Source organism: Capra hircus, chromosome 28, assembly GCF_001704415.2.
Source record: "Capra hircus breed San Clemente chromosome 28, ASM170441v1, whole genome shotgun sequence".
Taxonomy (NCBI): domain Eukaryota; kingdom Metazoa; phylum Chordata; class Mammalia; order Artiodactyla; family Bovidae; genus Capra; species Capra hircus.
This window is the reverse complement of record NC_030835.1, coordinates 42,251,724-42,267,994: the sequence shown is the minus strand read 5'-3', so window position 1 is coordinate 42,267,994 and position 16,271 is coordinate 42,251,724. Positions and strand designations below refer to the sequence as shown.

Here is a 16,271-nt window from a genome sequence, read left to right as displayed (position 1 = left end):
GCCTCAACCACCGGGGGGCCGACAGAAGCAGCCTGCACATGAGGCTCTGGGAGTTGGTGATGGACAGGGAAGCCTGGCATGCTGCAGTCCATGGGGTCGCAAAGAGTCGGAAATGACTGAGCGACTGAACTGAACTGAGCAGCCTGCAGACTGAGTCCCCAAATGTAGATCAGAACCTACCCTGGGGCCAGCTGATCCCTGGCCCTTGTGACAAGAGAGGAGTGCATTGCTGGGACATATAGGACATCCCCTACAGAGGGCCATGTCTCTCAGGTTGAGAAATATAACTAACTTGCTACATGCATAAAAATAAAAATAGAAATTTAGATAAAATGAGACAGCAGAGGAATATGTTCCAGAAGAAGGAACAAGATAAAACCCAAGAACAACTATGTGAAGTGGAGTTAGGCAACTTACATGAGAAAGACTTCAGAGTATAAAAGATGATTATAAAGATGATCTGGATTCAGAAAAAGATGGCAGAGGAATAGGACGGGAAGACCACTTTCTCCCTCACAAATTCCTCAAAAGAACATTTCAACGCCGAGCAAACTCTACAAAACAACTTCTGTAGGCTGGTAGAGGACATCAGGCAACTAGAAAAGCAGACCATTGTCTTCAAAAACAGGTAGGAAAAAATATAAAAGACGAAAAAGGAGACAAAGGAGGTGCGGAGGGAGTTCCGTCCTGGGAAGGGAAGCCCATCCCAGGAAGGGAATTTTAAGAAGAGAGGTTTCCAAACACCAGGAAACACTCTCCCTGCCGAGTCTGTGGCGAGCCTTGGAAACACAGAAGGCAACATAACAGGAAGGAATAATAAAGAAATAATTAAAACCAAGAGATTACAAGCCCACCAGTAACTCCCCCAGCAGAAAAGCAGCAAAGACGCCTGCATCCGCCACTGGGAAGTGGGGGCAGGGCAGGGACGCGCGGGAGGCGCGGGCTGCAGAGCTTTGTAAGAATCGGGCAGGAACGCCCCACGCGCAACCAGAACGATCTAACTTGGGCTAGCAAACCAGACTGTGGGATAGCTACCGCATGAAAAGCTCAAACATAAGACACCACCAGGACCGAGCACAGAACAAAGGACGGAACGGAAAAAGCCAGCTGCAGACCATCCCCTGCCGGGGACAGGCAGCCAGAGCCGTAAGGATTTACCTAACTGCAAGCAGGCTTCTTTGCTAAGACTTCTGGGGGTGCTGGACAGTCACCATCTGCCTCACGGGGGGCGCCAGCGGTCCACCCAGAAAGCTGAGCAGCAGCGGCAGAAAAGGTGACAAGCCGCGGCGATCGCGCTCGCCAAACTCCTGAGCTACTCGGACCTGGGAAGGGCACAAAGCGCAGTCCCAGCTGAATCTGTGCCTCTGAGGGCTGCCTGAGCGCCGAACCTGAGTGGCTTGGACCGGGGAAGTGCATGCAGCCTAGGGCCGGCCCCAGACGGTTCCCGGCTGAGCATCGTAGAGCCAGAGCGGTTTGTGCGCCTCGAGAAGGGACAGGTCAAGCAGGGCTGAGACACTGTGTGCACACGACAGTGGAATTTGTTTGCAGCATCCCCCCTCCCCACAGTGCGACTGAACTAGTGAGCCTAAAAAAACCAGCATAAAGAAGAAGTTAAACAGAGGGAACCACCTTGGAAGTGATCCCACACGGCCCACAACATCAGAGAAGGGCCAGATATATTTTTACCATTTTTAAAATCATTCCTTTTTTTTTTTTCTTTTTGGGTTTTTTTTCCTTTTTTTTTCTAACTTTTTAAAAAATTGTTAAGTCTTCTATTTCTCCTCTAATTTTTATTTCTATAACCTACTATTACTATTAAAAAAAAAGACTTTTTTTTTTTTTTTAAGGCAAACACCATATATAGTCTTTGGATGGTTGTTGGTGGTTTTTTTTGTTGTTGTTGTTGTTGTTGTTGTTTTTTAATAATTCTTGTTATTTTTTTTCTTTCTTCCTTTTTCCTTCTGCTTCTTTTCTTTAATATTGTATTTTTGAAAATCCAACCTCTACTCTAGATTTTTAATCTTTGCTGTTAGGTTTTTGTTGTCAATTTTGTACATTTAAAAACCCAAACTTCACTACCCAAGTTCACCTGAGAGTGAGATTACTGGCTTGACCACTCTCCCCTCCTCTGGACGCTCCTTTTTCTCCACCAGGTGGCCTCTGTCTCTTTTCTCCCCCATCTCTTCTCTATCCAACTCTGAATCGCTGTGTGTTCCAGACGGTGGAGAACACCTAAGGAACTGGTTACTGGCAGGATTTGTCTCTCTCCTTCTCATTCCTCTCTCTTATCCTCCTGGTCACCTCTGTCTACTTCCTCCCTCTCCTCTTCCCCATATAACTCCATAAATACCTCTGAGCGGTCCAGACTATAGAGCACACATAAGGAAGTGACTACTGGCTAGCTTGCTCTCTCCTCTTTTGATCTCACCGCATCTCATTCCAGTTACCTCTAACTACCCCCTCCATCTTCTCTTCTCCTTGTAACTCAGTGAACCTCTCTGAGTGTCCCTCAATGTGGAGAAACTTTTCATCTTTAACCTAGATGTTTTATCATCGGTGCTAATATAGATGGAGAAGTCTAGAGGCTACTATAAAAATAAAACTGAAAACTAGAAGCAAGAGGCTTAAATCCAAAGCCTGAAAACATTAGAGAACTCTTGAATTCAGGGAACATTAAGCAATAGGAGCTCATCAAATGCCTTCATACCTACACTGAAACCAAGCTCCACCCAAGGGCCAACAAGTTCTAGAACAAGACATACCACTCAAATTCTCCTGCAACACAGGAACACTCCCCTGAGCTTCAATATACAGGCAGCTCAAAATTATTCCAAAACCTTTGATGTCTCATAACCCATTACTGGTCACTCCACTGCACTCCAGAGAGAAGAAACCCAGCTCCACCCACCAGAACTCCAACACAAGCCTCCCTAACCAGGAAACCTTGACAAGCCACTGATAGAACCCCACCCACAGTGAGGAAGCTCCATAATAAAGAGAACTCCACAAATTACCAGAATATAAAAAGGCCACCCCAAACGCAGCAATATAACCAAGATGAAGAGACAGAGGAATACTCAGCAGGTAAAGGAACAGGAGAGTTGCTCACCAAACCAAACAAAAGAGGAAGAAGTAGGGAATCTACCTGAGAAGGAATTCCGAATATTGATAGTGAAAATGATCCAAAATCTTGAAATCAAAATGGAATCACAGATAAATAGCCTAGAGACAAGGATTGAGAAGATGCAAGAAAGGTTTAACAAGGACCTACAAGAAATAAAAAAGAGTCAAAATATAATGAATAACGCAATAAATGAGATCAGAAACACTCTGGAGGCAACAAATAGTAGAATAACGGAGGCAGAAGATAGGATTAGTGAAATAGAAGATAGAATGGTAGAAATAAATGAATCAGAGAGGAAACAAGAAAAATGAATTAAAAGAAATGAGGACAATCTCAGAGACCTCCAGGACAATATGAAACACTCCAACATTTGAATTATAGGAGTCCCAGAAGAAGAAGACAGAAAGAAAGATCATGAGAAAATCCTTGAGGAGATAATAGTTGAAAACTTCCCTAAAATGGGGAAGGAAATAATCACCCAAGTCCAAGAAACACAGAGAGTTCCAAATAGGATAAACCCAAGGCGAAACACCCCAAGACACATATTAATCAAATTAACAAAGATCAAACACAAAGAACAAATATTAAAAGCAGCAAGGGAAAAACAACAAATAACACAACAAGGGGATTCCCATAAGGATAACAGCTGATCTTTCAATAGAAACTCTTCAGGCCAGGAGGGAATGGCAAGACATACTTAAAGTGATGAAAGACAATAACCTACAGCCCAGATTACTGTACCCAGCAAGGATCTCATTCAAATATGAAGGAGAAATCAAAAGCTTTACAGACAAGCAAAAGCTGAGAGAATTCAGCACCACCAAACCAGCTCTCCAACAAATTCTAGACAGGAAACAGGAAAAGGGTGAATAAACCCGAACCCAAAACAATAAAGTAAATGGTAACGGGATCATACTTATCAATAATTACCTTAAACGTAAATGGGTTGAACGCCCCAACCAAAAGACAAAGACTGGCCGAATGGATACAAAAACAAGAGCCCTGTATATGCTGCTTACAAGAGACCCATCTCAAAACAAGGGACACATACAGACTGAAAGTGAAGGGCTGGAAAAAGATATACCATGCAAATAGAGACCAAAAGAAAGCAGGAGTGGCAATACTCATATCCGATAAAATAGACTTTAAAGCAAAGGCTGTGAAAGAGACAAAGAAGGCCACTACATAATGATCAAAGGATCAATCCAAGAAGAAGATATAACAATTATAAATATATATGCACCCAATATAGGAGCACCGCAATATGTAAGACAAATGCTAACAAGTATGAAAGGGGAAATCAACAATAACACAATAATAGTGGGAGACTTTAATATCCTACTCACACCTATGGACAGATCAACTAAACAGAAAATTAACAAAGAAACGCAAACTTTAAATGATACATTAGATCAGTTAGACCTAATTGATATCTATAGGACATTTCACCCCAAAACAATGAATTTCACCTTTTTTTCAACTGCTCATGGAACCTTCTCCAGGATAGATCACATCCTGGGCCATAAATCTAAACTTGATAAATTCAAAAAAATTGAAATCATTCCAAGCATCTTTTCTGACGATAATGCATTAAGATTAGATCTCAATTACAGGAGAAAAACTATTAAAAATTCCAGCATATGGAGGTTGAACAACACACTTCTGAATAACCAACAAATCACAGAAGAAATCAAAAAAGAAATCAAAATATGCATAGAAACTAATGAAAATGAAAACACAACAACCCCAAACCTGTGGGACACTATAAAAGCAGTGCTAAGAGGAAAGTTCATAGCAATACAGGCATACCTCAAGAAACAAGAAAACAGCCAAATAAATAACCTAACTCTACACCTAAAGCAACTAGCAAAGGAAGAATTGGAGAACCCCAGAGTTAGTAGAAGGAAAGAAATCTTAAAAATTAGGGCAGAAATAAATGCAAAAGAAACAAAAGAGACCATAGCAAAAATCAACAAAGCCAAAAGCTGGTTCTTTGAAAGGATAAATAAAATTGACAAACCATTAGCCAGACTCATCAAGAAGCAAAGAGAGAAAAATCAAATCAATAAAATTAGAAATGAAAATGGAGAGATCACAACAGACAACACAGAAATACAAAGGATCATAAGAGACTACTATCAGCAGTTGTATGCCAATAAAATGGACAACGTGGAAGAAATGGACAAATTCTTAGAAAAGTACAATTTTCCAAAACTGAACCAGGAAGAAATAGAAAATCTTAACAGACCCATCACAAGCACGGAAATTGAAACTGTAATCAGAAATCTTCCAGCCAACAAAAGCCCAGGCCCAGACGGCTTCACAGCTGAATTCTACAAAAATTTCGAGAAGAGCTAACACCTATCCTACTCAAACTCTGCCAGAAAATTGCAGAGGAAGGTAAACTTCCAAACTCATTCTATGAGGCCACCATCATCCTAATACCAAAACCTGACAAAGATGTCACAAAAAAAGAAAACTACAGGCCAATATCACTGATGAACATAGATGCAAAAATCCTCAACAAAATTCTAGCAATCAGAATCCAACAACACATTAAAAAGATCATACACCATGACCAAGTGGGCTTTATCCCAGGGATGCAAGGATTCTTCAGTATCCACAAATCAATCAATGTAATTCACCACATTAACAAACTGAAAAATAAAAACCATATGATTATCTCAATAGATGCAGAGAAAGCCTTTGACAAAATTCAACATCCATTTATGACAAAAACTCTCCAGAAAGCAGGAATAGAAGGAACATACCTCAACATAATAAAAGCTATATATGACAAACCCACAGCAAACATTATCCTCAATGGTGAAAAATTGAAAGCATTTCCCCTAAAGTCAGGAACAAGACAAGGATGTCCACTTTCACCGCTACTATTCAACATAGTTCTGGAAGTGTTGGCCACAGCAATCAGAGCAGAAAAAGAAATAAAAGGAATCCAAATTGGAAAAGAAGAAGTAAAACTCTCACTGTTTGCAGATGACATGATCCTCTACATGGAAAACCCTAAAGACTCCACCAGAAAATTACTAGAGCTCATCAATGACTATAGTAAAGTTGCAGGATATAAAATCAACACACAGAAATCCCTTGCACTCCTATACACGAATAATGAGAATGTAGAAAAAGAAATTAAGGAAACAATTCCATTCACCATTGCAACGAAAAGAATAAAATACTTAGGAATATATCTACCTAAAGAAACTAAAGACCGATATATAGAAAACTATAAAACACTGGTGAAAGAAATCAAAGAGGACACTAATAGATGGAGAAATGTACCATGTTCATGGATCGGAAGAATCAATATAGTGAAAATGAGTATACTACCCAAAGCAATTTACAAATTCAATGCAATCCCTATCAAGCTACCAGCCATATTTTTCACAGAACTAGAACAAATAATTTCAAGATTTGTATGGAAATACAAAAAACCTCGAATTGCCAAAGCAATCTTGAGAAAGAAGAATGGAACTGGAGGAATCAACTTGTCTGACTTCAGGCTCTACTACAAAGCCACAGTCATCAAAACAGTATGGTACTGGCACAAAGACAGACATATAGATCAATGGAACAAAATAGAAAGCCCAGAGATAAATCCACACACATATGGACACCTTATCTTTGACAAAGGAGGCAAGAATATACAATGGAGTAAAGACAATCTCTTTAACAAGTGGTGCTGGGAAAACTGGTCAACCACTTGTAAAAGAATGAAACTAGATCACTTTCTAACACCCCACACAAAAATAAACTCAAAATGGATTAAAGATCTAAATGTAAGACCAGAAACTATAAAACTCCTAGAGGAGAACATAGGCAAAACACTCTCTGACATAAATCACAGCAGGATCCTCTATGATCCACCTCCCAGAATTCTGGAAATAAAAGCAAAAATAAACAAATGGGATCTAATTAAAATTAAAAGCTTCTGCACAACAAAGGAAAATATAAGCAAGGTGAAAAGACAGCCTTCTGAATGGGAGAAAATAATAGCAAATGAAGCAACTGACAAACAACTAATCTCAAAAATATACAAGCAACTTATGCAGCTCAATTCCAGAAAAATAAACGACCCAATCAAAAAATGGGCCAAAGAACTCAATAGACATTTCTCCAAAGAAGACATACGGATGACTAACAAACACATGAAAAGATGCTCAACATCACTCATTATCAGAGAAATGCAAATCAAAACCACAAGGAGGTACCACTTCACACCAGTCAGAATGGCTGCGATCCAAAAATCTGCAAGCAATAAATGCTGGAGAGGGTGTGGAGAAAAGGGAACCCTCCTACACTGTTGGTGGGAATGCAAACTAGTACAGCCACTATGGAGAACAGTGTGGAGATTCCTTAAAAAATTGCAAATAGAACTACCTTATGACCCAGCAATCCCACTTCTGGGCATACACACCGAGGAAACCAGAATTGAAAGAGACACATGTACCCCAATGTTCATCGTAGCACTGTTTATAATAGCCAGGACATGGAAACAACCTAGATGTCCATCAGCAGATGAATGGATAAGAAAGCTGTGGTACATATACACAATGGAGTATTACTCAGCCATTAAAAAAATTCATTTGAATCAGTTCTGATGAGATGGACGAAACTGGAGCCGATTATACAGAGTGAAGTAAGCCAGAAAGAAAAACACCAATACAGTATACTAACACATATATATGGAATTTAGAAAGATGACAATGACGACCCTGTATGCAAGACAGGAAAAAAGACACAGCTGTGTATAACGGACTTTTGGACTCAGAGGGAGAGGGAGAGGGTGGGATGATTTGGGAGAATGGCATTCTAACATGTATACTATCATGTAAGAATTGAATCGCCAGTCTATGTCTGACGCAGGATACAGTATGCTTGGGGCTGGTGCATGGCGATGACCCACAGAGATGTTATGGGGAGGGAGGAGGGAGGGGGGTTCATGTTTGGGAACACATGTAAGAATTAAAGATTTTAAAATTAAAATAAATAAATAAATAAATAAAGGTTCATTTAGAAGTAAAAAAAAAACATAAAGATGATCTAAGAACTTGGGAAAAGAATGGATGCACAGAGTGAGAAGTTACAAGAATTTTTAAAAACAAAGAGTTATAAAATATAAAGGACAACCAAATGGGGCTGAAGAGTAATATAACTGAATTGAAAAATACACTAGAAGGAATCAATAGCAGAATAAATGAGGCAGAAGAACTTACACTGAACTGGAAGAGTGCAGTGGAGATCACTGCCATGGAACAAAATAAAGGAAAAGGATGAAAACAGTTGAACAGACCTCTGGAGCAACATCAGATACACCAACACTTGCATTGTGGGGTCCCAGAAGGAGGAGAGAGAAAGAGAGAGAGGCAGAGAAGGCCTGAGAAGAGTTATGGAGAGATAATAGCAGAAAACTTTCCTAAAATGAAAACCAAAAGAGTCACCCAAGTCCAGGAAGCACAGAGGCCCACGCAGGATAAACTGAAGAAGGAACACAATGAGACACAGAATAATCAAACTGACAAAAATTAAAGATAGAGAAAACTAAAACCAATAATAGAAATGCAACAAATAAAATACAAGGGAATCCCCATAGACTATCAGCTGATTTCTCATCAGAAACTGAAGGCCAGAAAGGAGTGCCAGGATATAAAGGGATTAAAGGGAAAAACCTATAAGCAAGAACACCCTATCCAACAACATTCTCATTCAGATTTGATGAAGAAATCAATTGATTTATAGACAAGCAAAAGATAAGTCAGTACCATGAGACAAGCTTTGCAACAAATGCTAAAGAAACTTCTCTAAGTGGAAAAGAAAAAGCCACAACAAGAAGTAAGAAAATAACAAAATGGGGAAGTTTACCGGTAAAGGCAAACATATAGCAAAGATGGGAAATCATCTATACACATGCATGATATCTAACCCAGTGATTGTGAGAGGAGGAGAGTACAAATGCAGGATATTTGAAGCACATTTCAATACACACAAAAAGAAAAAGGAATCCAAACATAATACTAAAGATACTCATCAAGAGAACTAGAGAAGAGAACAAAAGAGAAAGGGAAGAAAAAAGACCTACAAAAACAAATCCAAAACAATTAAGAAAATGACAGTAGGAATACATATATTGATAATTACCTTAAATGCAATGGATTAAATGCTCCAACCAAAAGACACAGATTGGTTGAATGGATACAAAAATAAGACCTGTATGCATGCTGTCCACAAGAGACCCACTTCAGATCTAAGGACCCATAGAGACTGAAAGCGAGAGGATGGAAAATTATTCCATGTAAATCAAAATCAAAAGAAAGCTAGAGTAGCAATACTTAAAGCAGACAGAGGACTTTAAAATAAAGACTGTTACAAGAGACAAAGGAGGCACTATGCAATCATTAAGGGATCAGTCCAAGAAGAAGATATACCAATTGTAACTATATATGCACCCAACAGAGGAGCATCTCAATAAGACAAATGTTAACAAGACAGAAAAAGAGAAATCAACAGTAACAGAACAGTGGGGGATTTTAACAGCTCACTTATATCAATCGACAGACCATCCAGACAGAAAATGAATAAGGAAACACAGGCCTTAAATGACACACTAGACCAGATGGACTTAACTGATACACACATATGTGTGTGTGTGTGTATATATATATATATATATATATATATATAGTCATTTCATCTGAAAGTAGCAGAATACACATTCTTCTCAAGTGTATATGAAACATTCTCACATGCTGGGATTGATCACATTCTGGACCACGAGGTGAATCTCAGTAACCTTAAGGCAATTAGAATCATATAAAGCATCTTTTTCAGTCACAACCCTGTGAGATTAGAAATAAGCTACATGAGCTTCCCTGTAGCTCAGTAGTAAAGAATCCACCTGCCAGTACAAGAGACATGGGTTTGATCCCTCATCTGGGAAAATCCCATGTGCCCTGTAGTAAATAAGACTGTGGGCCACAACCATCTGAGCTTGCACTCCAGAGCCCACAAGCAGCAACTACTGAGCCTGCATGCCACAACTACTGAAGCCCATATACCCTAGAGCCTCTGCTCTGCAACAAGAGAACCACCACAATGAGAAGCCATGTACTAGAGAGTAGCCGCCACTCACCCGACTAGAGAAAAGCCCACGTAGCTATGAAGACCCAGAATAGCCACAAACAAATAAACAGTAAAAAAAGAAATAAACTAAAGAACTGCAAAAACCTCAAACATGTGGAGGCTAAACAATATGATAATAAACAACCAATGGAGCACTCAAGAAATCAAAGAGGAAATAAAAAAAAATACCTAGAGACAAATGAAAATGAAAACACCAGATCAAAACCCCATGGGACACAGCAGAAGCAGTTCTAGAGGGAAGTTTATTAACAATACAATCACACCCCAGGAAACAAGAAAAATCTCAAACATACATACTAACCTTACACCTAAAGCAATCAGAGAAAGAAGAATAAACAAAACACAAAGTTAGGAGAAGGAAAGAAACCATAAATACCAGAGCAGAAACTAAATGAAATAGAGACGAAGAAAACAATAGAAAGGAGCAATGAAGCCAAAAGCTGGTTCTTTGTAAAGTAAACCAAGTTAGGACCTTTAGCCAGACTCATCAGGAAAAGAAGTGAGAGGGCCTAAATCAGTAAAATCAGAAATGCGAAAGGAAAAGTTACAATTGACACCACATAAAGGACCATGAATACTACTACAAGCAACTGTATGACAATAAAACGGACAGTCGGGAAGAAATTCCGTTGAACAAATTGAACAAATTCTTAGAGTCTCCCAAGACGGAACCAGGAAGAAATAGAAAATATGAACAGACCAATTACAACTACTGAAATTGAATCAGTAATTTAAAAACTCCCATCAAATGGAAGTCCAGGACCAGATGACTTCACAAGTGAATTCTGCAAAATATTTAGAGAAGTGTTAACACTTTTGCTTTAAATATATTCCCCAAAATTGCAGAGGAAGAAACACTTTCAAACTCCTTTTATGAGGTCACCATTACCCTGATATCAAAACCAGAAAAAGATACCACAGAAAAAGAAAATTACAAGCCCATATAACTGATGAATGGGGGCTTCCCTGGTGGCCCTGTGGAAAAGAACCTGCCCGCCAGTGCAGGAGGTTTGATCCCTGGGTCAGGAAGATCCCCTGGAGAAGGAAATGGCAACCCACTCCAGTATTCTTGCCTGGGAAATCCCAGGGACAGAGGATCCTGGTGGGCTACAGTCTATGGGGCCACGCGAGTCATGAGGACATGACTTAGAGACTAAAAAGCTACCACATAACTGAGGAACATAGATGCAAAAATCCTCAACAAAATACTAGCACATCAAATCCAGCAATACATTAAAAGGACCATGCACCATGATCAAGTGAGATTTATCCCAAGGATGCAGGGATTTTTCAATATTTACAAATGAAATAATGACTGGATACCACATCAACAAACTGAAGAAGGAAAACCATATGATTATCTCAATAGATACAGAAAAAAGCTTTTGACAAAATCAACAACCATTTGTGATGGAAACTATCTAGAAAGTGGACACAGAGGAAACCTACCTCAACATAGTAAAGGCCATATACATCCAACCCACTGCAAACATTACTCTCAATGGTAAAAAACTGAAAGCATTTTCTCTCAGATCAGGAATAAGACAAGGATGTCCACTCTCACCACTATTATTCAACATAGTTTTGGAAGTCCTCACCACAGGAATTGGAAAAGAAAAAAAAAATCCAAATTGGAAAAGAAGTAAAATTGTCATTGTTTGCAGATGACATGATACTATACATAGAAAATCCTAAAAATGCTACCAGAAAACTACTAAAGCTCATCAGTGAATTTGATAAAGTCACAGGGCTTCCCTGGTAACTCAGATAGTAAAGAATCTATCTGCCTGCCATGTAGGAGACCTGGATTTGATCCCTGGGTTGGGAAGATCCCCTAGAGAAGGGAATGCCAACCCACTCCAGTATTCTTGCCTGGAAAATCCCATGGACAGAGGATCCTGGTGGGCTACAGTCCATGGGGTCACAAAGGTTGGACAGGACTGAGCGACTAGCACACACACACACACAGGGTACAAAATCAGTACACAGAAATCTGTTGCATTTCTATACAGTAACAACCAAAGATCAGAAAGAAAAATTAAGGAAAGAATCTCATTTACCATCACATCAAAAAGAATAAAACACCTCAGAATAAACCTACCTCAGGAGACAAAAGATCTATATTCTGAAAAGTGTAAGACACTGCTGAAAGAAATCTAAGATGACACACACAGATGAAATGATATACCCTGTGTTTGGATTGAAAGAATCAATATTGTCAAAATGACTTTACTACCAAGGGAGTCTACAGATTCAATGTAATCTCTATCAAATTACCAATGGCATTTTCCTCAAAACTATAACAAAAATTAAGGAAACACAAAAGACTCCAACTAGCCAAAGAAGCTTGAGAAAAAAGAACAGAGTTGGAGAAATCAGGCTCCCTGGGTTCAGACTATATTACAAAGTTATAGTAACCAAGATGGTATGGGACTGGCACAAAACAGACACATAACTCCATGAAACAGAATAGGGAGCCCAGGAATAAACCCACATGATTACAGTCAATTAGTCTACAACAAAGGAGGCAAGAATACGCAATGGAGAAAAGACGGTCTCTTTAGTAAGTGATATTGGGAAAACTGGACAGCTATATGTAAAAGAATGAAATCACATCATTCTCCTACACCATATAAAAAATAAACTCAAAATCAATTAAAGGCCTGAATGTAATACCAGAAACCATAACACTTCTAGAGGGAAACATAGGCAGTTCACTTTCACACAAACTGTAGCAATGCCTTTTTGGATCAGTCTCCTAAAGCAAAGGAAAACAGAGTGAAAATAAAGAAATGGGACCTAATTAAATTTAAACTCACAGCAAAGGAAACCACAAACAAAATGAAAAGGCAACTTACAGAACTGAAGCAAATATTTGCAAAGGGTGTGACTGACAAAGGATTAATCTCCAAAACATACAAGGAGCTATGCAGTTGAATATCAAAAAACAAATCACCCAGTCAAAGAATGGGTAGATCTAAATAAATGTTTCTCCAAAGACACCATATAGATGGCCAAAAGGCACATGAAAAGATGCCCACATTGTTAATTATTAGAGAAATAAAATCAAAACTATAATGAGGTCTCACTTCAACACCAGTCAGAATGGTGCACAAATAACAAATGCTGGAGAGAATGTGGAGAAAAGGGAACCCTCCTACAGTGATGGTGGGAATGTAAATCGTTACAGCCACTATGGAAAACAATCTGGGCATTCCCTAACAAACTAAAAATAGAGCTACTATATTATCCTGCAATTCTCTCCTGGGCATATATCCAGAGAAAACCATTACTTGAAAATATATATGTACTCCAGTGTTCACTGCAGCACTGTTTACAACAGCCAAGACAAGGAAGCAACCTAACTGTCTGAATGGATAAGGGAGATGTGAGTGTGTATATATATACACATATGATGGAATAGTAATGCCTTTTGGAGCAACATAGATATACCTACAAATTATCATACTAAGTTGCATAAGACAGAAAAATATATGATATTGCTTATATATGAAATCTAATAAAAATGATACAAATGGACTTATATATAAAACAGAAATAGATTCACAGATAGAGAAAACCAGCTTATGGTTACCAAAGGAGAAAGCTGTGGGGAGTCAGAAATTAGGAGTTTGGGATTAACATATACACACTACTATGTAGAAAAAAATAACCATCAAGGACCTACTATATAGGACAGGGAACTATACTTAACATTTTATAATAACCCATAAAGGAAAATAATCTGAAAAAGGATATATAACTGAATCACTTTGCTGTACACCTAAAGCTAACACAAATTTGTAAATCAACTATACTTTAATTTAAAAAGAGTAAAAAAATAAAAGAAAATCTTCTATTTTTATATTTCAAAATCATTGTCACCATAAAGTATGGTTTTTACCCATGGAGTAAAAAAAAGAAATTCTAAGATAATTTTTAAGCTAGCCATAATTTATAAATAAGGATCACTGAATGTGAGCAGTCAGTCTTACACCTCTCATTCTCATGATTTTTAAATATAGGTGTAAAGGAATGGCCACTTCTGAGACAAACTTAGAACTGCTACATTCTCTACCTGTGAGTTGATACAGACACTGAGTAATCATATTTGGTCCGGTGATATTTTGCCATAATTGAAGAAAGCTGTGGATGGTAATTAAGAAGAAATAAGACACAGGCTGAAATAAACACATTCAGTTGGGTTGCACCTAATGGAACAGAATTCTGGTGAAGCCCTGTAAGACAAAGTGACCTCCTGGCTCTCCACTGAAATCATCTGAAGAAGAGAACATGCGTATCCAACGTGTATTTGGATTTTGAGTGTGTGGTTCAAGACTCATTTGCTCAGTTGTCTTACTTTCTGGGAAAACTGAAGAGTTCCATCAAGCAATTTATCTAAAAGTTATATAATTCTGTACATACAAAATAGGAACTTGAAGTCCCACTTCTCAGATTGATAGCAAAATTCTATGAATAAAAAGACAAAATTAGCACATAATACAATTACAGTAAGAAATGGAATATAAAAATGATTTGACTTGCTTTAAAACTTACTAACCATTTCTTAGTTAGAAATACTAACCATTTGACTACTTTTATTTAGTTAGGGAATCATAAAATGACCCGAAAAAATAATATTCCACCGCAGAAAAGAATCCTAATTTGTTGAGGAGAGTTCAGTATCCATTTTAAAATGAATAAGAGTCAAGGCTTTTTATTTTCTAAGTAGTCAAATATAAACACAAATGAGTAAAATTCCCTTCAAAGCAAGCTGAAAACAAGTTTGTGCAGTTTACAACGCATTTTCATGTGAATATGCTTTTCTAGTAAGATCTCTTACTGTCCACACTTGAAAAAATTATTCATACTGCAAAAACCAAGGCATTCCATCCCTACAGCCCTGGGCGGTGGAGGAAGGCTAAGGAAGCTGGTCTAGGCACATGGTGTGGTTTCCCAGGTGCCATTCAAGAAGGACCAGCAGGGCCCTGGCACCTCACTGGCCGCCTTCCTTCATAGCAACCTTGGTGGGAATATGCAACAACACATGGCCTCAAAACCTTTGGGGACCTTCTCATTTGTTGTAGAAAAGATGCCCAGGACGTTATAGCCCAACTCACCTATCACAGTCTGTAAATGACCCTCAACTTGTTCTAGAAATTATACCACATGCATCTCCCACCAATCTGTCACTTGGTCTCTGGTGAGGTGCAAAGTAAAACTAAATGTCTTGTTAGAAGAACACCACTGCCCCGATACAGGGTCAACTGCAGGGGATAATGAGGAAGGCCAGCTCTGCTGTGATGATGGACTAAAATCACGATGGAGGGATAACCATTTATAAAATGAAGTCAGGCAGCCACTGCTGTGGGCAAATTCCTTAAAATCAATCTCTCTCTCTCTCTCTGGGGAACTGTGGAAAATTCTTAAAGAGATGGGAATACCAGAACATCTTACCTGCCTCCTGAGAAATCTGTATGTGGGTCAAGAAGCAACAGTTAGAACTGGACATGGAACAACAGACTGGTTCCAAATTGGGAAAGGAGTATGTCAAGGTTGTATACTGTCATGCTGCTTACTTGACTTATATGCAGAGTACACCATGTGAAATGCTGGGCTGGATGAAACACAAGCTGGAATCAAGATTGCCAGGGAAATATCAATAACCTCAGATATGCAGATGACACCACACTTATGGCAGAAAGCAAAGAGGAATTGAAGAGCCTCTTGATGAAATTGAAAGAGGAGAGTGGAAAAGCTGGCTTAAAACTTAACATTAAAAAAATGAAGATTATGTCATCCAGTCCCATCACTTCATGGCAAATAGATCTGGGAACAGTGGAAACAGTGACAGACTTTCTTTTTTGGGGCTCCAAAATCACTGCAGATGGTGACTGCAGCCATGAAATTAAAAGATGTTTGTTCCTTGGAAGAAAAGCTATGACCAACGTAAACAGTATATTAAAAAGCAGAGACATTAATTTGCCAA

The 16,271-nt window shown here is 38.7% G+C and overlaps 1 protein-coding gene across 1 annotated transcript in view; it reads right to left on the bottom strand.

The window, feature by feature from the left end:
- FMN2 (formin 2) overlaps positions 1-16,271 on the bottom strand; it is a 368,530-nt gene that overhangs the window by 52,043 nt on the left and 300,216 nt on the right. The gene's annotated exons all lie outside the window — the stretch shown is intronic.